Source organism: Pelodiscus sinensis, chromosome 3 (genome assembly GCF_052426305.1).
Source record: "Pelodiscus sinensis isolate ZL-2025 chromosome 3, ASM5242630v1, whole genome shotgun sequence".
Lineage (NCBI taxonomy): Eukaryota > Metazoa > Chordata > Testudines > Trionychidae > Pelodiscus > Pelodiscus sinensis.
Window position 1 is genome coordinate 106,950,503 of NC_143054.1, and position 23,843 is coordinate 106,974,345.

Here is a 23,843-nt window from a genome sequence, read left to right on the forward strand (position 1 = left end):
GCAGAGGTGAGCGCTATTTGCCGGTGGGGACTCCGAAGGTGAGGCTGGCGTCTGTGATGAGACTTGAGCGCTGCCGTTTTCGTTCCGCTGCTTCGTGAGTATTCCCCTCCCGTTGGGCCTGGAGTCTCCCCTTCGGCTGGGACCCTGCCCTGCATCCCTCACCCGCTCGGCCTAAAAACCCGTGCGCCTGGGGCCTGACTCTGCCTTGGGTGCCGTCCCACATGGGGGCGGCCGGGCCCGCGGCGTCCGGCCGCTTTTCCCCGGGGGCTGCGGGGCGGCCGGGCCCGCGGCGTCCGGCCGCTTTTCCCCGGGGGCTGCGGGGCGGCCGGGCCCGCGGCGTCGGGCCGCTTTTCCCCGGGGGCTGCGGGGCGGCCGGGCCCGCGGCGTCGGGCCGCTTTTCCCCGGGGGCTGCGGGGCGGCCGGGCCCGCGGCGTCGGGCCGCCTTTCCCCGGGGGCTGCGGGGCGGCCGGGCCCGCGGCGTCGGGCCGCCTTTCCCCGGGGGCTGCGGGGCGGCCGGGCCCGCGGCGTCGGGCCGCCTTTCCCCGGGGGCTGCGGGGCGGCCGGGCCCGCGGCGTCGGGCCGCCTTTCCCCGGGGGCTGCGGGGCGGCCGGGCCCGCGGCGTCGGGCCGCCTTTCCCCGGGGGCTGCGGGGCGGCCGGGCCCGCGGCGTCGGGCCGCCTTTCCCCGGGGGCTGCGGGGCGGCCGGGCCCGCGGCGTCGGGCCGCCTTTCCCCGGGGGCTGCGGGGCGGCCGGGCCCGCGGCGTCGGGCCGCCTTTCCCCGGGGGCTGCGGGGCGGCCGGGCCCGCGGCGTCGGGCCGCCTTTCCCCGGGGGCTGCGGGGCGGCCGGGCCCGCGGCGTCGGGCCGCCTTTCCCCGGGGGCTGCGGGGCCTCCTGAGCGCAAGGGTCGGAGGTGAGGGCGGATCCTATGTACGTTGCTCTTCACGGTACTGCTCTCTCTCTCTCTCTCCCCTCAGGGTGCTAGGTCCGGCGCTCATTGACTGGCGGGAGTGGAGCGGGGACTTTGCAACTGTACTACATTACAGCTAGGAAGCTCTGGACTTTAGTTTAAGGGGTGGTTGCTGTGCTTAGGGGGCACTAGGAGCAGCAACGTGCACTACGGGAGACTTCCCCTCTTTCGCTCTGTGCTGACTATTAACCAGGGTGGCCACCTCTTTTTTCCTCCTTCCTGCCCCACAATATCACTCTCTGCCTCTGTCTAGTGTGTGTTAGGCAACCTAACATTTTCTCCTTGACTCTCTGCTTGCTGACCTGTGCCTGGTATATTAGAAGTGTATGTCTCTCCTCATCCTCTCGCCTTTATCTCTATGCCTCATCTGTTGTATTCAGGAGACTTTGTTCAGTTTAGCTGCCGCTTCCTGCCTATGGAAGCTCTCCTGTCCCTTTGTGCAATCTACCTGCTCCTCCTTCTCCCTTCCGCTCTTGGCTCTCTTCCACCCTAGTGCCCTGTGAAAACTATAACAGCTCTTTTTCCCCCCTTTCACCTCTGCTGGCTTCGTTTCCCCATTAGCTTTATAAGTGCCCCTTTGTCTTCAGTCATTTGCCCCTACTGCCCATTGTGTAGCAAAGCCTTCCATTTCTCCATCTGGTGCCCCTAAAGCCTGTTCCTCGGGATAGCCACCCTTCCTCCCACTCCTGCCTCGGGGGGCGTCCATGAGGCGCATTACCGTCCTTTTCTCCACTTTCCTTTCAGCTGTACTTAGTCCTGGTGTTGAGGTAGTTTGAGCCCCTGTCTCCTCTCAGTTTTTAATGGCCCTTGTGGGCTATAGTTGCCTCTGCTCCCCTTTCACTGTCTGCTGTCCTTCCTGCCCTTTTTGCAAGAGAGCTGCCCCTTTCTTGCCCCCCCGTAGCGGCTATGAAATAAGGGCGTCCTTTTCCCGCTTGTTCTTCATTATTGAGCCTATCCTCCCTCGGTCCCCTTTCATCCTCTGCGTGCCCTGGTGGGCGTTAAAATGTGGGTTTTGCCTCCTTCTCGCCTCCTCAGTCCGCTGCCCCTACAGCCCGTTGACTCTGAGGAGGGGACAGGGCAGCTTTACTGCATAACGACGCCCCCTATGGCGTGGAGAGGGTAAACGGGGGTGAGGGGCGGGTCTCTGCACAGTGGACACTAGGAGCGGTAATGTAGTAGGAGGGCTCTTTGCCCTCTTGAACTCTCTGCTGCCCCTAGCGTCCATTAGCTTGTAAAGGGGGGGGAAACGGGACAATGGGCCTCACCCCCTGTGCTGTCCCCTAGTGGCCGTTGGGAGGTATAACATGTCTTCCTTCCCTCTTTTGCCCTGAGTGAGGGTTGGTTATGGAGGCTAGGCCGCCCCTGTTTTCTGCCCTGAGTTGTGCCTCTTAGCCTTTCGATCTGCCTTTCCCGCCTTTTGACCCTCTTGCCCCTTTCCTCGACCTTTCCCTGTTGTCCTAGTGCCCGTTGTACTTGAACTGCCTTCTTTTTCCCCTTCTCCCTCTCTGCTCCCCATTGTGCGTGTTACGGCCACCCTCCTCAATTTGCTCCCTCTATTGCTGTTGTGTGGTATACAAGTGCTTTTGCTCGGAGCTGACTATTAACCGGGGTGGCCTACTCTTTTTTCCTCCTCCCCGCCCCGCTATTTCACACTCTGCCTCTGCCTAGTGCGTGTTAGGCAACCTAACCTTTTCTCCTTGACTGTCTGCTCTCCTGTGCCTCTTACGTTAGAAATGTGTCTCTCTCCTCCTCCCCCCCCTTTACCTCTATGCCTCATCTGTTGTATCCAGGAGACCTTGTTCAGTTTAGCTGCCGCTTCCTCCCTATAGAAGCTCTCCTTCCCCTTTGTGTGCTTTGTGCAATCTACCTGCTCCTCCTTCTCCCTTCCGCTCTTGGCTCTCTTCCACCCTAGTGCCCTGTGTAAACAATAACAGCTCTCTTCCCCCCTTTCACCTCTGCTGTGTTCGTTTCCCCATTAGCTTTATAAGTGCCCCTTTGTCTTCAGTCATTTGCCCCTACTGCCCATTGTGTAGTAAAGCCTTCCATTTTGCCATCTGGTGCCCCTAAAGCCTGTTCCTCAGGATAGCCACCCTTCCTTCCACTCCTGCCTCGGGGGGCGTCCATGAGGCGCATAACCGTCCTTTTCTCCACTTTGCTTTCAGCTGTACTTAGTCGTGGTGTTGAGGTAGTTTGAGCCCCTGTCTCCTCTCAGTTTTTAATGGCCCTTGTGGGCTATAGTTGCCTCTGCTCCCCTTTCACTGTCTGCTGTCCTTCCTGCCCTTTTTGCAAGAGAGCTGCCCCTTTCTTGCCCCCGGTAGCGGCTATGAAATAAGGGCGTCCTTTTCCCGCTTGTTCTTCATTATTGAGCCTATCCTCCCTCGGTCCCCTTTCATCCTCTGCGTGCCCTGGTGGGCGTTAAAATGTGGGTTTTGCCTCCTTCTCGCCTCCTCAGTCCGCTGCCCCTACAGCCCGTTGACTCTGAGGAGGGGACAGGGCAGCTTTACTGCATAAGGACGCCCCCTATGGCGTGGAGAGGGTAAACGGGGGTGAGGGGCGGGTCCCTGCACAGTGACACTAGAAGGGGTAATGTAGTAAGGAGGGCTCTTTGCCCTCTTGAGCACTCTGCTGCCCCTAGCGTCCATTAGGTTGTAAAAGGAGGGCGTGGGGGGAAGGAACAATGGCCCTCAGCCCCTGTGCTGCCCCCTAGTGGCCGTTGGGAGGTAGAACATGTCTTCCCTCCCTCTTTTGCCATTTGTGAGGGTTGGTTATGGAGGCTAGGCGCCCCTGTTTTCTGCCCTGAGTTGTGCCTCTTAGCCTTTCGATCTGCCTTTCCCGCCTTTTGGCCCTCTTCTCCCTTTCCTCCTCCTCTCCCTGTTGTCCTAGTGCCCGTTGTACTTGGACTGCTTTCGTTCCCCTTCTCTCCTCCCCATTGTGCGTTACCTCCCCCTTCCTCAGTCTACCTGTAGTGTTGTTTTGTGGTATAGAAGTATCTACGCTCTGTGCTGGCTATTAACCGGGGTGGCCGCCTTTCCCTCTCTCCCACCATTTCACTCTCCATCTGCCTACTGCATGTTAGGTAATCTAGGCCTCCTCTCCTGTGCTTCAAAAGTTACGTGTGTCTTCTTCTCCTCCTCCCCCCCCCCCCCCCTTTCTATGCCTCCTCTGTTGTGTTCAGGAGACTTGGTTTAGTTCAGCCACCACTTTATTCCTGCTTTGAATTCTCTGCTGCCTCTCGTATTGCTTAGACTGTATAAGCGGTCCACCTCCGTCTCCTGCTGCTTCCCCCCAGTGGCCAATGTGAAGAATAGCCTTCTGGGGCTCTGCTCCCCATTGTGTCGGTTATGCAGGATAGGCACGCTTGTTCCTTCCCCTTCTTTTCTGCCCTCAGTGGTGCTCTTTAAGCTTTTTCTACCATCTTAGCCCAAGTGCTTATTGCGCAGTGTAGCTGACGCTTTTAATTTTACCGCTTGTGCCTAGTGTAATTGTGCTTAGTGTCCCCTTGCCCATATACCTTATAGCAGTGGTCTCCAACCTTTTTACACCCGAGATCGCTTTTTAAATCTCCAAACAGGCGAAGATCTACCAGCCTGCCCCTTCCTTGAAGCCCCGCCCTCTCTATTCCCCTCCTGTCCATCACTTGCTATCCCCAGCCCTTACTTACAGACTCTGATAAACAGTTTATTTTTAAATTATGCGATGTTTAAAATTAAAATCATGTGTTTATAGTTATGAAATAAATGTTTTTTATTCATGCTATTTAAATCTAAAATGAAGCATTTATAATTATACATTTTGTGGGGACAGAGTTCTGCGGCGGGGGGCAGGGAAGAGGACAGGGTTCTGCAGCAGGGGACAGAGTGCCAGTGGGGAAAGGTTTCTGCAGCTGGGGACAGGGTGTCAGTGGGGACAGGAATAGAGACAGATTTCTGTAGCTGGGAACAGGGGAGTGGGAACAGAATTCTGTGGCTGGGGAGCGGGGTGCCAGTGGAGGCAGAGAGTCCCCTGCTTCTGCCTCCTCTCAGGATTCCACCCCAGAGGGAAAGCAGCGTGTGCCTGCCCCGGGGCTGAACTCCTCTCTTCTCCCCCCCCCCGCCCGCCCGTGCAGGGAAACCCAGTGCGTGCCTGCCCCGGGGCTGACTCACCCCTCCTGTGTGGTGCAGGGAGCCAATGCTCCCTCCCGCAGTACACCCGGCAGAGCAGCTAGCGCTACTTCGGGAATCGCTGGAAGTGGTGCTAAGCTGCAGGACTTCTGTCCATCCCCGGGAAGCCTACACTACCTCCATTTTCACTTTAGGTAGGTAGTGGGGCTTCTCGGGGGTGGGAGGGAAATGGGGGCGGGGCGGACAGGATGCCTCGCTATCGACTGGTCGTGGCCTCACGATTGACCAGTCGATCACGATCGACCTGTTGGTGACCACAGCCTTATAGTGATTTTGTCTGTTTTAAGCTAGTTTTTTTCCTTCATCAGACTTCCTCTAATTGGTCAACATGATGCCTGATGATGGAATTGGCACACAAGCGCTGTGGATGAGAACAAAAGAATTACGGTAAGGCTTCCCTTTCCCTAGTGTTACCATTCCTTCCATGTGTGCTCTTTAGCAGGTATAAATGCCCCTTGAACATGAAAGCATCTGCTACCTATAGCTTCTGTGGCTGACAATATACGCACCCTTTCCTCTCCTTTGATTCTCTTACCCTATTTTCCATTGTGGAATATAACGGCTTCTTTCCCATTATGTGTTTTTGTTGGTCCTCACGCTCTTCCTCAGTGTAGCTGCCGCTTATTTGATTGACGGTCCTCTGCTGTTTGCTCCCCTTAGGAAGAATAAAGATCCCTTACCCACTTTTCTCTTGAAACCTCCTAGTCCCCATTACTTGTACTCAGATTTGCTACCCTTTCCCTCCTTTTCTCTCCCTGGTGTGTTCCGTATTCAATGTTAGGCAGATGATCCTTTCCCTCTCGGCTAATCCCTCATACCCCTCAATGGAGCCAATACCCCCTTCTCACCTTCTATACTTTGATCTGAGCTAGGGCGCATACCTTCCATTTAGATTCCCGCTATGACCTTTTAGGCCATTGAACTCACCCATAAATCCCTCCTGGGTCCTCGCCTGTCGGGCGCTTGCTTGCCTGTTTGGCTCGTCGCGGCTGTCTGTATTGCCCTTTCTTCAGCATGGCCTCCCCTAATTCCCCTGGGACCTTCTGCCTCCTGCAGTGGGTTTTACGCGGTAGAGCTGCCCTTTTCCCCCCCTCAGTGTCAGCGGGCAGTAGGGGCCGCGGACTGGGAGGGGGGGGGGAAAGGGCAGCTCTACTGCACGAGACCCAGTGTGGGATAGAGAAGGCGAAAGGGGAGTTTAGGGGCCAGGTGTGCTGCCTGACGGGGCAATAGAGGCGGCGGCAGTGTCCCATATTGCCTGACGGCCACTAGGCGCAGCAGTCTAGAGAGGGAGCCGCTTGGCGCCCCTTCGTCCCTTTTCTTGTCCCAGTCCCCTTTTGGGCTTCCCCACGCCCCTGTCCTCTGCTGCTCCGAGTGCCCGTTACGCCGTACAGGCTCCCCTTTGCCCGCTTCCCGTCTCGGCTCCAAGCTGGTGTTCCTTGGGCGGGGCCCGGGCCTCCTCTTGGCTGCCCTGCATCCATGCTCCTCCTAAGGGGTTGCTGTACGGTGTCGGTGCCCTTCCCTCTCCTGAGTCTCCTTAATGCTTCCTCCTTTCATACGGTAGAGCTGCCCCTTAGACGCTCTCTCCCTCTTCAGCACTGCTGCCTCGTTTTCCCCTGTGTGCATTATAGCTGCCCGAGTGGGCCTTGGTCTCTAGTGCCCCTTGTACAGGTGTGGGCCGTTTGGTCGCCGTCTGCTGCCCCTCTCCTGCTCTCCTCCCGCTATGGCCCTTTAGGCCCTGGACCTCACCCGTCCCTCCTCGAGCCTCGGCTCTCCCTAGCGTCTTGTGAGGCCGAGGAAGTGTCCTCCGCTGAGCCCTGGTGACCGTTCTGCAGTTTAGCCTCCCCCTCTTTGTCCTATTGCGCGCCTCCCTCCCCGGGCCGGTGCCCGTGATGCGGGTCGGACGCTTGCTTGCCCGTTTGGCTCGTCCCGGCTGTCTGTATTGCCCTTTCTTCAGCATGGCCTCCCCTAATTCCCCTAGGACCTTCTGCCTCGTGCAGTGGGTTTTACGCGGTAGAGCTGCCCTTTTTCCCCCCCTCAGTGTCAACGGGCAGTAGGGGCCGCGGACTGGGAGAGGGGGGGGAAAAAAGGGCAGCTCTACTGCACGAGACCCAGTGTGGGATAGAGAAGGCGAAAGGGGAGTTTAGGGGCCAGGTGTGCTGCCTGACGGGGCAATAGAGGCGGCGGCAGTGTCCCATATTGCCTGACGGCCACTAGGCGCAGCAGTTTAGAGAGGGAGCCGCTTGGCGCCCCTTCGTCCCTGTTCTTGTCCCAGTCCCCTTTTGGGCTTCCCCACGCCCCTGTCCTCTGCTGCTCCGAGTGCCCGTTACGCCGTACAGGCTCCCCTTTGCCCGCTTCCCGTCTCGGCTCCAAGCTGGTGTTCCTTGGGCGGGGCCCGGGCCTCCTCTTGGCTGCCCTGCATCCATGCTCCTCCTAAGGGGTTGCTGTACGGTGTCGGTGCCCTTCCCTCTCCTGAGTCTCCTTAATGCTTCCTCCTTTCATACGGTAGAGCTGCCCCTTAGACGCGCTCTCCCTCTTCAGCACTGCTGCCTCGTTTTCCCCTGTGTGCATTATAGCTGCCCGAGTGGGCCTTGGTCTCTAGTGCCCCTTGTACAGGTGTGGGCCGTTTGGTCGCCGTCTGCTGCCCCTCTCCTGCTCTCCTCCCGCTATGGCCCTTTAGGCCGTTGACCTCACTCGTCCATCCCTCCTGGGTCCTCGCCTGTCCCCCCGCTGTTTGGGAGGCGATCCGCCGGGCCTCTCTGGCCCTTCCCCCCGCCCACTCCTGCCGCGCCCTAGTGGCCATTCTAAGGTATAGCGCTCCCCCTTCTCCTAGTCTCCTCCTAGTCAAGGTGCCTTTTGGTAACTGGGTTTGGTTCTTTAAAGGATTTGAAACTACAGACAGAGGAATACTCTTTTTAGGGTCAAACAAAGACTTTTTTATTTTTTCTATTTAAATCAATTTACTATTCTTGATTTTTTTTAAGACAATATAATATACAAAGAAAAAGTAAAAAAAAATAGTACAGTTAAAAAAAGCAAGAAATAAAAACTTCTCTTCCAGAGATGCCCTCCTGATTTACTTTTAAACAATTTATGGAGTTAACAAATATATAATATTTATGTTAAGAAAGATAGAAGCATTGCTTAGGTTCAGGAGATATTCTTTTGTTTATGTTTTTTCTGTCTTTGTGTTTTTCGTTGGAACTCACCACTGGTGTTCGTTCTTTTTTGGAGTTTATTTGTTCCCCTTTCGGAGCTTATGTACGGCAGCGAGATTCAGCGCCGGGGAGGGAGCTTTGGTTGATCAGACTTAGGATTTTGGATTCGCAACCCGTCCACTCTTGGTCTGTTTCAGCTAACTTTATATATCTTGTTTGGGTATTTTGGTACTCCTCCACTCGCTTGACAATTGCTGACATTAGATTTTTGTTGTCTTATTCTGGTTTTACAAAAACTTTCGTCTGCTCCTTTTGGGGTAATTAGCACTTTTGTTGCATACCTCTGTCTGAGTTATTTACTTCTTTAAAAGCGGCGGGGTTATTGTTGGTCATCTAATCAAATTTTGTTTTCATTTTTATCTCCTGTATCTCAGAATGCTGACTTGCTTTGACACTTATAATTAAACTAGTGCTCATTTGACATATTCTGGGTAGGCTTTAACACATCCTTTTGAGTCAAATGAGACACTTTAATTACAATAACTTTATTTCCCTCTGTGCTTGTGGATTTGCTATTTGCTCGTTTTCTATTTGTTTTATTTTCATAAATGTTATAGTTTGTTTTTGGGAAAAATTTTTACACATATAGAATATTCTTATTACAATTATTAATATTATTATTGTACAAATAATCTAAAACTCTTTTTTTGATATCAACATGGATAAAAAGTTTTAAACACTTGCTTTTTGTCGTCTTGTACTTTTTATACTTAATTGTTTTATCTAAATTATGTAATACGTTTACTATTGTTATGGGTGATTCGTTTACGTGTTTTACAGTTTGATTCTTGATTGCTAGCTTAATACATTTTCTAACTTTTAACAAAATGTTCTAATTTCGTTTCTTTACGTCTAGATTTATAACTTCTATTTTTTGTAAGTTTAGTTTTTGTATTGTGAAATGCTCTACTGGTAATATTACTTGGGTGTCTTGGAAAGTTTGTTTTGTTATGGCTTTCATTTCTTTTGTTAAAAATCGGATCTACGACACTATATTTTGTTCAGTAGTCTTATTGCTTTTTTTAGTGCAGTTGTAACTCATTTGTGTTAAGTTTTATAGTTTGTTTACATTACGAAAAGGTACGGTGACATTCATTTTAACTGGTATAACATAACATTTATTATGCATTATTTTTTTGCTTAACAATTGCTAAATTGAGTCACTACAGTGACAAACAATTAAATGGGTTTGGTTAGAGCTTATGTATTCTTTACATTTATTTGGTAACTAATTAATTTTACTCGTTAATGTGGACACAACTTTTTGTCTATTAAACAATGCTGGTTTACACATCTTGAACTTTTCTGAACTATTACATTAATGCTTAGGTGTAGAAACTATTCTTTTTCTTTATACTTCACTTGTTTCTTTATATCTTTCTTGTTGGTATAATTATTGCTTCTTATCTTATATTAATTCTATGGGATGTTATTTCATGACTGATTTGTGCTGTATCTGGTATTTTGACGAATGGTGCTTTTTTACTTATCCCTCTCTCATCTTTCTTAATTTTTTGCAATAATTTTTTTCTAAAACTACTACTACTACTACTACTGTACAAACTTATGCAATTTAGATTATTTAAATACATAGATATATTGTTACTTTATTCTTGTTTTATCGGCATTTGTATTAGATATGTTTACAGCTGTATTTACTTAATGTAATAATTTTGCCGTTTCAGCTTTTTCATGGTGACTATTATTTTTCTACTTAATGAATTAATTGCTAACAAATCTGGTTTTACATCCTCCTCCCATTGCTTTAATAATTTTTTTGGTTGCTTATATATCTTCTTTTCTTTTTTCGTGACTTTCATGTTGTGCAATTTATACTATGTTCTATTCTTTCTTTCTTTTTTATATGCTGGTTGCAATCTTATTATTACTCTTCCTGTTTTTGTTGGTTGTAAATTTGAGGGGGGTATTACAACTGTTAATGTTGGAAGGGTTGCATTACTATCTGATGTAGCTAAGGCTGTGGTTCGGATCTATGGGTTGTGTGTTTCTGTTGGGTTGCTAATATTAAGCTATACGCCATATAATGGTGTTATGCTAAAGCTAAATAAACTTTGGTTTGGGGCTTGTATGCTTATCATTGTATGGGGGGGAGAGGGGGGAGTGTGCGCTTTCATATGATTTGTTTACTTAATTGTTCATGTTAGCTTTAATACTATACAAGCGGGACATATTCTAACTGGTATCATTTTGTTGAATTATAACTAGAGTTTGATTTACAGGCAGTCCCCGGGTTACGTACAAGATGGGGACTGTAGGTTTGTTCTTAAGTTGAATTTGTATGTAAGTCGGAACTGGTACATACTGTAGGGGGAAACTCTAGCCAAACATTTCTCCAGAGCTCAGTTTTATTCTCCCACACCTCACTTCCCTCAGTCCTTTATTCTCAAGCTGAGGTGTCTGCTGAGAAAAGCCGCTCCGCGTCTCCCTGGTCCGCTGGGGGGAAGCAGCGAGTGCGGGGTTGCCTCACCCCGTTTGTAAGTAGGGATCCGATGTAAGTCGGATCCATGTAACCCGGGGACTGCCTGTACTTCTTCTTTCCTAGTGGGGGTGGTATAGTTTATTTTACACACTTGCCACTGGGCTGGTTTGTTAGCTAATTTAGTTTGGGTGGTGGTGGTGTTTTTGACTTGGGTCTAGTTTTGTTGTAATGGATCATACTTACTATTTAAGCTGGTCTATCTTGCACTGTTAACGTGATTTTTAGTGATGATGAACAACTTGTAATATATAATCTTGTGGAACTGTTAATTTCATTCTTTACTACTTAGCTAATTATGGTGTGCTAATCTTTTTCTTGTTTTTGTTGTGATTACATAGGTGAATGGTAACTTTTTTGGTCTTTCTAATGCTACTCTTTTCTCTTTATTTTTCGTTGGCTATACAATCTATATTTTTTCTCTTTGCTTTATAGGAGGGCTTTTTTTAGTTTGGTTGCTGCTTGGGTTTTATATCTGGCTGTCGGTTTGTATGTTCATTTACATTTAATAAAACTGTATCTAATACTAGGTGTTAACCTTTAAAGGTGCTATTTTTAGTTGCTGTTTTAAGGTATCAGTTTTCTTTTCTGCTACTTTGTTGGATTGAGGATGGTATGGGAAATTTAAATGCTATGTTATGCCTTTTTCTATGGACTATTGTTCTAATTTTTTACTTCTAAATGGTGGGCTTCTATCTGATTGTATTATTTGTGGGCGTCTTTAAGCTGCTATTATTTTTTCTAAGGCTTTTAGTATGTGTTTTGCTTTTGGTTTTTTAAAAAGGAATTACTATAGTACTCTGATTTCTTAACTCTACCACAACTACTCGCTTTGGGTATTGTTTAGCACTCGGTAATGGTCTTATTATAAATCTGTTTGCTAATGGTTTCCTGGTTTATGATATTCTGGGTTATATGCTTTATTAGGCATATTTTAGCTGATTTATACGTTTAGTATTGTGACAAATTTTACAGGCTTTTATGTATTTTTTCATGTTCTTTTATTTTAATTCTTGATTCTCTTCCTGTATATTGCTTTATCTATTCTCTTTCTTTTTGTGTCTTCAAAGTGGCTTGTGTATTCATGTAAGTATTTTATGAATGGATTTACTTCTTCTTTTTCTTTGTTTTTTTCTACTAACACTTTAAATTCTTGCAATTCTTTATCTAGTTGTTTGTGGTTAGTGTTGTATCTTTCTTTATGGCTAGGGATATGTTTTACTGATGTACCACTTACGTGATTTCTGATGATGGTCTATATTTCTCTCCACCCTGCATGTGTTTCAATGTCTGTGTTCTTTTTTAACAGTCTTTTTATACCATACATACTATCTATGCTTAATTTTTATGGTGACTTTCTTGTGTATGTTGTAATCTTATTCTAACTTTTTCTACTTCTGCTTCTTTTCTTTTAACACAATAAAGAACTTGTTTTCACATTTGGTACAGTAATATCTTGCTTTTGTTTTTCCCCCTTTCATGCTTTTATCTGTTAATATCTAGGGTGTTTCTGTTATTCTTGGTGTAGCTTTTGGGGCTTTAGGGCATTACATTTTTTCTTAGTTTAACATTTGACTAACTAGCTCGCTATAATACAGTTTTTCTTAAGTATTTGTCTGGCTTTCAAAGTTTGGTGGTATTATTTTTATGGTAAGCTATGCTAAAGCTGACACTTTTGGAGTGTGTAAAGTAAGACTTACACTTGTCATTAAAAAAGTACTTATCTTTTATTTTATTAAACTTATAATAGTTTTCTATATTCACTATAATGTTTTGGGGGTTTGTTAAATTGCAAAATCAATTTATCTACTTTTTCTTGTTTTTCTCTTTGTGTTACCCACTCTTCATTCTAGTTAATTTGTAATTCTCTTGGGGGTTTCTTAGGGTCTTACTTTTTTAATAGCGTGGGGTGTTACAAATTTTGGTTTAATTCTATTAAGGCTGCTTGGGCTTTTTCATTGTAGATAATTAAATCTTTCTTTCTTTCTTTTTAATAATTTCAATAAGGGTTTTATTTTATGTCTTAACTGTTGAATACTTGCTTCATTATAATTTACTAGGCTTAAAACTTCTTGTAGCTGTTTGTGGGTTTTCGGAGGGTTATTTAACTACTTACTTACACCATTGGGGTAAGTTGTACTTATTGTTTTATTTTCTATCACTTGAATTCTTAGAAGGGAGTATTTACTTTGGGCTATAGTTTCTTTTCTTTCGTTTATTTGCTATCTTTGAGTGGTTAAGTGTTCTATAGCTTCTTGTGTCTTGTCTCTTCTTAAAAGGTCATCTACATAGTATACTATTCGGGGATCTTGTTCTTAACTTTGTTGACTAAGGGTATACTTTATGGCATCTGTTGCTAATGTGCTGGTGAATTTTTATAACCTTGGGGGTAATGCGTTCCACCTATAGTATTTTCTTCTAATTGAAAAATTTAAGGTTCTTTTTTATAGGTATACTATAAAACATATCGTTTAAATCTATTAGTGCTCTTTATTTTAATTCTTCTTTTTCTTTTAAATATTGTTCTATAGTTGGTTTGTTTTAGGGGGGGGTGGTGGTAAAGGCAACTGGTTGTATTGCTTCATTTATTTTTCTATAATCTCTTTTCTCTTTTTTTCTTTTTTTTTTTTGGTATTCTTTATGCTGGACTTTTATATTGGGTGTGTAATACTTGTTTAATTTATTAGTAACTCTTTTAATGACTGATTAATGGGTTCTTTTCTTTCTGCTTTTGTTGGTATACTATTCACCTTTTGTGACATGTAATTTTTCATTGGATATTTGTATTGATAATACTGTTTTTAAATTCTGTCGTATTGTTGGATTCTGTATTATTATATTTATGCTTAGTATATTCTTTTCTTTTAGTACTACTGTGGTTTTTGTTACATTCTGTTTTTGTTTTACTTTTATTACTTCTGGTTGATACATTTTATCTTCATTTAGTCTTGACGTTCATATTTTACGTTTTCTTTTTTAATGTGGTACTTTTGCATCTAATAACTATTTAAATTGTTCATAATTCTTGGTGTTCTAATTTAATACTTCAGCACTTATATAAATTCTATTATCTTTTTTTCTTGGATTGTTTCGGGGCTTCTGCTACTCGTTTTTTGATTTAGAGAATTTTTGTCTATTCCTGCTATCTTTTTTTTTTCTATTGCTGCTTGTTTCTGTTCTTGGGGCGTTATCTTTTTAAAATCTGGTTTACTGTATCTATTTCTTAACAGAAAACTAAATATGGCTTTTTCTTCTGTGTTTGGGTCTTTCCCCTTCTTCGGGGTTTGGAAATTTTCGCACGTTTTACGCGTGTCTCTCTGGGGATCGTATGTTGGTGCTGAGGTATGTTTGCGTACTACTTTTAAATCATTTATAGTTTCTAATATTCCCCAAACACTAGTCTTTGTTAGGGCTGTTGGCTACAATTTTAGGCTTTGGTTTCTTTCGTTCTCTTCTACTCTTTGCTATACTGTTTGTGGTGTTACTTTGTCTTCTTGTTATCAGACCTGGATCTTGTATATATTTAAATTGGTGAGGATCAGCTCTCTGTGCTGCTGTTAACTGTTTTTGGCTTTTTTCAACTAGTGCTAAAGTACACGGACCCCTTTAGTTGGATCTCATTTGTCGGCAGTTAAATATTTTCTTTTCTTTTTTTTAGCATATTTTATAAGGTCTTCTAGTACTTGTTAGTTGTTTGACTTGGCAATTTTAATATTTCTGGGCTACTTCTATTTCGGTACGGATCTGTCGCGTATCGGCTGTTCTTTCTAATATGTTTTGCAGTTTTTTCTAATTTGTTTCTTTAGATGGGGTTTTTTGTGTTACGTCTGGTAATAGTATTTTGCAATCTTTTAACTTTTATTTTGCTAGATCATTATTAGCTATTAAACATCTTAACTTTGAACATGTTACATGTAGGGTTATAGGTATGATTTTTTTCCCCTATTGCTAGAAGTGCTCTTATTTTGAGCATGTTTTTCTTCCCTTTCATCTTTATTACGATAGAACTAGTGGTTGAGAGGTTTTATACCTTCTGTTTTGTTTAACTTATCAAAAGGGCATCTTCTGCTCTTGTCAAATCCTGTTCGTGACGCCATTTTGGTAACTGGGTTTGGTTCTTTAAAGGATTTGAAACTACAGACAGAGGAATACTTTTTTTTTTTTTTAGGGTCAAACAGATTTTTTCTATTTACTTTATAATTAATTTTCTATTGAAATCAATTTACTATTTTTGATTTTTTAAGACCATATAATATACAAAGAAAGTAGAAAAATAGTACAGTTAAAAAAAAAAAAAAAAAAAAAACCCCAAGAAATACTAACTTCTCTTACAGATATACACTCCTGATTTACTTTTAAACAATTTATGGAGTTAACAAATATATAATCTTTATGTTAAGAAAGATAGAAGCTTTGCTTAGATTCAGGAGATATTCTTTTCTTTGTTTTTTCTTTCCTTAGATTTTTTGTTGCAACTTACGACTGGTGTTCGTTCTTTTTTTAGAGTTTATTTGTTCCCCTTTCGGAGCTTATGTACGGCAGCGAGATTCAGCGCCAAAGAGGGAGCTTTAGTTGATTAAATTTAGTTTTTTAGATTCGCAACCCGTCCACTCTTAGTCTGTTTCAGCTAACTTGTTTTAGTATTTTTAGTACTCCTCCACTCGCTTGACAATTGCTGACATTAGATTTTTGTTGTCTTATTCTGCTTTTACAAAAACTTTCGTCTGCTCCTTTTGAGGTAATTAGCACATTTGTTGCATACTGCTGTCTGAGTTACTTACTCGTTTAAAAGCGGCGGGGTTATTGTTGGTCATCTAATCAAATTTTGTTTTCATTTTTATCTCCTGTATCTCACAATGCTGCCTCTCTTTGACAGTTACAATTAAACTAGTGCTCATTTGACATATTCCAAGTAAGCTTCAACACATCCTTTTCACAGTAGGCAAAAGAGACGGCCCTTTTCTCTTTGACACGCTTCTTCTGTCTGCAGTGCCCGCGAGCTCCTAGAGCTGCCCTGTCCCTGCTTTTCAGCGTCTGTGTCCACCAGGGCAGCATAGCACGCACTCCTTTTAGTCCTTTTCTGCCCCGGGTGCCCCTTCGCACTCTCTCCTTCCGCTCTGGCCCCAAGTGCCCAGCATATAGGTGGGCCTCTTTGCCCCCTTAGCCGCATAAACACCTCCTCTCCTCCCGCTATGGCCTTTTAGGCCCTGGACCTCACCCGTCCCTCCTTGAGCCTCGGCTCTCCCTAGCGTCTTGTGAGGCCGAGGAAGTGTCCTCTGCTGAGCCCTGGTGACCATTCCGCAGTTTGGCCTCCCCTTTTTCCTATTGCGCGCCCCCCCCCCCCCCTCCGGGGCCGGTACCCGTGATGCGGGTCGGGCGCTTGCTTGCCCGCTCGGCTCGTCCCGGCTGTCTGTATTGCCCCCTTCTTCAGCGTGGCCGCCCCTAATTCCCCTGGGACCTTCTGCCTCCTGCAGTGGCCTTTATGCGGTAGAGCTGCCCTTTTTCCCCTCCTCAGAGTCAACGGGCAGTAGGGGCCGCGGACTGGGAGGGGGGGGGGAAAGGGCAGCTCTACTGCACGAGACCCAGTGTGGGATAGAGAAGGCGAAAGGGGAGTTTAGGGGCCAGGTGTGCTGCATGACGGGGCAATAGAGGCGGCGGCGGCAGTGTCCGTGTTGCCTGACGGCCACTAGGGAGCCGCTTGGCGCCCTCTAGTCCCCTTTCTGGACCCAGTCCCCTTTTGGCTTCCCCATGCCCCTGTCCTCTGCTGCTCCGAGTGCCCGTTACGCCGTAGAGGCTCCCCTTTGCCCGCTTCCCTTCTCGGCTCCAAGCTGCTGTTCCTTGGGCGTGGCCCGGGCCTCCTCTTGGCTGCCCTGCATCCATGCTCCTCCTAAGGGGTTGCTGTACGGTGTCGGTGCCCTTCCCTCTCCTGAGTCTCCTTAATGCTTCCTCCTTTCATACGGTAGGGCTGCCCCTTAGACACTCTCTCCCTCTTCAGTACTGCTGCCTGGCTTTCCCCTCAGGCCCTGTGTGCATTATAGCTGCCCGCGTGGGCCTTGCCTGTCGCCTTGGCCCCTAGTGCCCGTTGTACAGGTGTGGCCGTTGGGTTGCCCTCTGCTGCCCCTTAGGCTGGGCAGCGGCCCCTTTCCTGCTCTCCTCCCGCTATGGCCCTTTAGACCGTTGACCTCACCCGTCCATCCCTCCTGGCTCCTCGCCTGTCCCCGCTGTTTGGGAGGCGAACCACCGGGCCTCGCTGGCCCTTCCCCCCCACTCGCTTCTGCCGCGCCCTAGTGGCCATTCTAAGGTATAGCGCCCCCCCTTCTCCCGTGTCCCCTTTCCCCCAGTTGCCACCAGGGCAGGATAGCACGCACTCCTTTTAGTACTTTTCTTACCTAGGTGCCCGTTCCCTCTCTCCTTCCACTCTGGCCCCTAGTGCCCGGCATAGAGGTCTGCTTAGTAGGCAGCAGGGTAGCACCATCATGCCATTTTTGAAGGGTTTTTTTTTTTTTGGTCTCTCGTGCTCTTTTCCCCTGTACTTTTCTTCCTTCCTTTTCTCCCTACTCTAATGGGTCATGATAGTGTGTCAGGTGCCCTTCCTTCTCCTCAGTCTCCTAAGGGTTAAGTTCTTAGCACATGTTTTCAGCCCAGTGCCCCATTACTAGATTTTAAAGGGAGCAGCCAGATAACTGCTGCGTCCACAGGGGGTTGTGTACGTAGGAGCCGATGTGAGGTGTGAAATGAAAGCTTATGTTCTAATGATTCTGTGTGTGTGGTTCATGTACTTTTATGATGTCTATATGTTGAATTATGGATATGGACTTTGTGCTGATACTGGCCTGAAGTGCCTTTTTATAGGGACGGATGTCCAGTCAATGACTCTGGTAATTAGCAATGGCTCTCAAGGTGCCCAATACACACTTGCAGAATGTGTCTGGGACCGTCAAGCCAGCCAATATCATAGCTTGTGACATGAGACTAAGGGATAGGTCACTTGGCCATGTCACCTGCTCCAGCTTGGAAGATACCAGGGGAGAATATAAAACGCCATGAGGTGGACTGCATCTTGCCTTCAAATCTGCTACTGATTCCAGATGCAGCCTTGCCAGGAACAGCGAGACTGGAAGACTTGTTGGCCCATCCTGACATAGGATGTAAACCAGAGACTTTTAAGATAGCAGTTTGTGACATGTCTGCCTGGAGCCTGCATTGAGAATTTGGTGATTCAATGCATGTAATGTATTCTCCTTAACAACCTTACTCTCGTGCTTTTCTTTCTTTTATTAATAAACCTTTAGGTTTTAGATTCTGAAGGATTGGCTCAGCGTGATCTTGTGGGTAAGATCCGAAGTATAAACTGACCGGGGATTTGTGGATGGTTCTTTGGGACTGGAAAGACCTGTTTGGGGTAGGTGAGATTTGGTTCTATCACCCCCTCACCTGTGTGCAGACTTGGGGCTGATTGTGGCGCACGGAGAGTTGGGGTGTCAGAGGGGTTTTGCTCTTGAGGTTTCCTGCTGTGGTTGGATTGGCAGCTGAAGTGCTCTGCCTGACTGGTATATGACCTGTTTGCAAATAGTCTCCAGTCTGGGGCTGTAATGAGCCGCCCTGGGTTTTGAGCAATTCGCCCTCAGTGGATGCCCTCAGCAGTGCCCAGACCCGGCCTGGTCCATCACGCCCATTGAGTATTTTAGGAACCGCTTTATCCTCTGCAGTCTAGTCCCAAATGTGACCGTTTGCATTCCGTAATAGGTCTTAAGTAATGTTGCCATTGGCTTTTGCTTGTTGCCTGAGGAGGAGACAAAGGCCGTATGTTCCTTCAGAATACCCAGTGTAACACGTGAAAGCAAGGCCAGTTTTTTAAGTCTGTCTTCATATAGGTACTGTTGTATAGATTTTCTGCCTTGTTGTTTGTCTGCACTCTTTCTAGTTTGTGATCGTCTTCAATGAAACGTAGTTCCAGAAACTGGATGCCATATTGAAATGGACGCCTGATTGCTGAGGACTGGAATAGAAGAATTATGGTAAGTCTCCCACTATTCACTGCGTACGCCTTCTGCCATTAGTGCTTTTTAGGAGATATAGCTGCCCCCTTCTGCTACTCCCGGTTCCCCGATAAAAGATATAACCTCCTCTTTTCCCTATTGATTGTAATGTGTCCTAATGCCAACAGGAGCTGGAGCTGTCCCCCTACTCCTTGTGCCCGTTTTTGAATATGGCCTCTCCCTCTCTCTTTTCATTGTGGGATCCTTCCTCTTCAGTAGGAAGCCTTGCCATCTAACATTTCGCTGTTGGTTCTGTTTCCACATACACACACACACACACAGCTGTTCTGGACTTAGCATCTTGACTCACAAAGGTACTTAGACACAAACTCAGGAGTTGAAGTGTGAATCTGAATTCAGGTGTCTAAATTCCAGTTTTACTCTGCCACTGAACCTTATAGGCACCTAAGTTGACTTGGCGCCTGAGCTTTCAGAGTAGATGTTCCCCGCAAGCCTATCTTTCTGATTCCTCACAGATGATAGATCACCTCACTAGCACTCCAGATGCCTATTGCCCATCAAAACCCCAATGGAAAACAGGAGTTCACCTGCCAATTGCACATGTGGGGGCCCATCTGAAAAGTTGGTTCCTAGGCCGTTTTGCATTCATAATCTGGGCAGCGAAGACTGTATCACCATCGGCTTTACAAGCCAGGGGTCAGTGCTCTCCCCAAACTGAGAGTTTAAGGTTCAGTTCTCCCCTTTGCCTGGTTCTCAGGCTAGTGTCATTCTGAGGCGGTGTCTACACTAAAATTAAGTTCAATGGCTGTGGACATACCCAGTCACTGTGTCGGTGCAGTACATCCTCACTAGCAGTGCTAGCATTGATGCAGAGCGCAGTGCACCGTGTGACAAAGGACATTTGTCCCAGGTTTTGTCACCGTGCCTGTGACCTGCACAGCACAGGCAGATACATGACCCTGGTCGCCCTGGCAACCACAATCCAAGGGCCCTCACCAGCCTTGTTAATGTTAGTGAGTGTGATATGTTCTTACTGTTTTCCTTTAATCCTAGATAATGGGCCCAGGACCCAAGGATCATCACGCCAGCTTGAGGCGGCATCGTCCTCCTGTATACGCATCATAACTTTTTTAGACAAAAGTTGCCATTGAATTGTCTGGCTTTTTTTGTTTGGTTTACTTAGCTTGTTAGGAATAACTACCTGTATTACTGATAAGAAGTTTAATTGGCGATGGGCGGAGTTGCTGTGTAACCTTCATAGTAGATTGGCTTATGTGCTCATTTGGTCTTGCTGCTAGAACCTATGGAATTGCTTGCCCTCCGTCCGCCGCGCCCCTCCTCCCCGATATAATGTATTGTAATGTTTTGCTTAACCAGTGTGTTCCAGCTTAACCCCTGGTTCTCGCTCGACCAGTGCTGTGTGTAATAAATCCTCCGACTTGTTTTCACCACATCCAGAGTGTTGAGACCTTATTCCTAACAAGTAGCTACATCTACTTGAGCTGTGCCGGAAAGGTGCCCTCGAGCCCAGATCCCACACTCCTGCACCCTCCTTCCTGCCCAGACTCCATATGTACACTCCAACTCCTGCCCAGACCCTCCACACTCCTGCAACGGTCCCTATTTCCAGACTCTGCAGCCCCATCCCGCTCCTGCACCCTTCTTCCTGCCCATAACCCTGCACCACCACACTCTAGCACCCTCTCACGCCCAGACCCCACACCTTCCCCCCCCCCCCAGCCTGCTCCTGAACCCTCTCTCCTGCCCGCATTCTATGTTCCTGGCTCGCGCCCCCTCCCCCCCGCCAGACCTTGCTCTGGCAGCACACGGAGCCCCCCTCATTTTTGATCCCATCTTAGACACTAGCAGGGCCCCACAACTTCCACTAGCCCCAGCCTAAGGCAGACTTTTGAAAAACATGGTCAAAAAGTATTGCTTGTTTGCCATTGATATCGGGGTGGGAGTAAACTGCATCATGAGAGGTCTAAGGCAGGTTCCAATAACCCCTGTGACAATGTGCAAGTCTCATAAGGTTTTGCAAGTCTTTCCTACAATTGCTTGCAGCTAGGGTGTGTGGCTGGCTGGGGGGGGGGGGGGAGAAGAAGTCATGTTCCCACCAAGATTTTTCCATCCCTGAGCAGAGTGAGTTTTGTCTTGTGTGCCAATATTGAGGTCACATGTGCTTGTTCAGACCTGTGCCACCCTCCTCATTAATGTATATCTTAGTATATATTTTAAATTGTTATATAAGCAGGAATACTCCAACAAGGGATAGTTAAAAATGGGGGGGGGGGGGGAGAGGGGGCTAAAGTTGTTGAGCAAGAAAAAGGACACCAAGAGTTAAATTAAAAAAAAAAATATTAAAAAAGTATGGCCCTTTTAAGAAATGCTTTTGAGGCTTTTTGGCCCTAACAGGTTGCTTGTCTTCCTGTGCTGGGACAGGACAGCTCCCCTGTGGAACCAGGTAAGCCCCTGGGGTTTTTGTCTCCTGGCCAGAAAATACCAGACACTTTAGGTATTTTAAAATACCTAAGTCCGGTGTTGTCTGATTTTTTGCCAGACGGGTGAAAATACCAGGTGGTCAGGTTCAATACCAGACACCTGGCAACCCTACACCATTTCGCCAACACCACCCCCATCTGAGCCCTGCCGCCATCCTGACCTTGCTCCTCTGCCCAGCAGCTTCCTGCTATGGGCTCCTGTGTGGGATACACTTGCCTTCTCCGTTGGAGCTTTCCCAGCGGCGTGGGGTCCATGCGGCCTGACCTGTGTGCAGCTAGGCAGCCACCATGGGGCTCTGGCACCAGCTCCAGCCTTGGAGAAGTGCTGAAGCTGGGGCAGGGCCGCATGATGGGAAACTGCCCTGTATGCCAAGTCCGGAGCTCAGGTGGTGGCTTGGCTGTTCCTGGGGCTGCAGTGTTGTTTTTAGCAGTTCAAATTAATCAGGATGCTATAGTTCCTGTCTCCTGGCCCCGCTTAAAGCCGCAGGCACCCTGACTAAGCCTTGTGGCAGGAAGCAATACAGCCTAATAGACACACAGGGGTGCAAGGGTGTTGAGGCTGTCATGTTACTGGATTTTAAGGGGATCAGACAGGTCACTGCTGCATCCATGGGGGGGGGGGGGGGAGACGGACGGGACGGGACGTGTTTGCCCCCAAAGCCTGTACAAAGGGGGCCCAATGAGGTGTCAAATTAAAGTTTATGTTCTATTAATTCTGTATGTTCATTTACTTGTATGATATCTGTATGTGGAATTTTAAATATGTATTCTGTGCTTCTACTGGAAGATTGTCTGAGACAGATCAAAGGCCCAGGAAAGTTCAGTCAGTAACCATGCTAATTAGCAAGGCTCTCAGAGAGGCCAATACACGCGTGAAGAATGTGTCTGGGACCTGCAAACCAGCCGATAGCATGACTGCTGACTTGGAACACAAGGATAGGTCACTGAGCCATGTGACCTGCTCCAGCTTTGAAGACACCAGGGATGGATATAAAAGGCACGCTCCATCTTCCCTTGAATTCCGCCCCGATCTCCGATGCAGCCTTGTGAGGAATACTGAGCCGGGAAGAATCTTTCACCCATAGGATGTACACCGGAGACTTTTAAGATAGCAGTTAGCAGAGATGTTACAAAGAGCCTGCACCGAGAACTCAGTGATTCGGCGCATGTAATGTATCCTCCTTAACAACCTTGCACTCATGCTTTTTTCTTTTAATAATAAACTTTTAGATTCTAAAGGATTGGCTCAGCGTGATCTTGTGGACAAGATCCAAAGAGCAACTGACTGGGAATTTGTGGCTGGTTCTTTGGGACAGGAAAAAGGGGTTCTATAATCCCTCACCTGGGTGTTAAGCCTGGGGCTGATTGTGGCATAGAGAGAGCTGGAGTGCATGAGCCGTTTTTCTCATGAGGCTTCCCGCTGGTGGGATTGGCAGCTGAAGTGCTGGGTGTTCAAGGGTTTGTGGCCTATTTGGGAAGGGTCTCCAGCCAGGGACTGTAAGGAGCCCTGAGGATCTGGCCCGGTCTAGAACAGGCTCAGAGTCAGCAATACAGGCTCATGAGCGCTAGGGGACCTAATGGTGTTGCGTGCTGACAGCAATACAGGCTAATGGTGTAAGGGGCTCAGATAGCAATACAGCCGACTAGGCACAAAGGTATTGGAGGCTGACACGGCAATACAACCTAAGGAGCACTCGGGGACCCGATGGCGATACAGGCTTATGGGCAAAAGGGGACGCACTGGTGTTGGGGGCTTAGAGACAGCAGTACAGACTAATGGGCACGCATTTCCGTAATAGTGTTGGGGGCTCAGTCAGCATTACTGCTTCACGGGCATGATGGTTTTTGGGGACTCTCACGGAGCAATAAAGCCTAGTGCGCACAAGGGGGCACAATAGTGCTGGAACCTGAAACCGCAATACAGCATAATGGGTGCAACGGTGTTAGGTGATGAGAGCCAGCAAAGCATCCGAATACCCACGAGGGGGCAAAATGCTGTTAGGGGTTCAGACAGCAATACAGACTATGGGACACTGGAGGGGGGCGAAATGGTGCTGGGGCCTCAGTGGTAGCAATGCTGTCTAATGGGCACACGAGGGGCAGTGTTTTTAGGTGCTCAGAGACAGCAATACTGTCTAATGGGCACAAGGGGGCGCAATGGTATTAGTTGATCAGAGACCGCAATACAGCCACATAGGCAGAAGAGGGCGTAATGGTGGTGTGACCACAGAGACAGCAATACAGGAAAATGTGCACAAGAGGGCGCAATGGTGGTAGGTGATCAGAGCGAGCAATACCGTCTAATGGGCACAAGGGGGGAGTAATGGTGTTGGGGGCTGAGACACAGCAATACAATGTCATGAGCACGAGGGGGCGCATTAGTGTTATGTGGTCAGACAGCAATGGAGGCTGATTCACGCTGGGGGGGGGGGCTGCGGGCTCAGTGATAGCAATACAGACTAATGGGCACAAGGGGGCGCAATGGTGTTAGCTGATCAGAGACA

The 23,843-nt window shown here is 47.5% G+C and overlaps 1 long non-coding RNA gene across 2 annotated transcripts; it reads left to right on the forward strand.

The window, feature by feature from the left end:
• On the forward strand, positions 1–20,291 carry LOC149524707 (uncharacterized). 2 transcript variants are annotated; one of them, XR_016349210.1, is made up of 5 exons: positions 1–94; positions 5,435–5,513; positions 18,131–18,240; positions 18,763–18,856; positions 19,892–20,291. It is a non-coding gene; the product is annotated as an uncharacterized LOC149524707 (long non-coding RNA). The 2 variants fall into 2 exon arrangements; XR_016349209.1 differs by having other exon boundaries at positions 18,131–18,856.
• Positions 20,292–23,843: the final 3,552 nt, after the last annotated feature.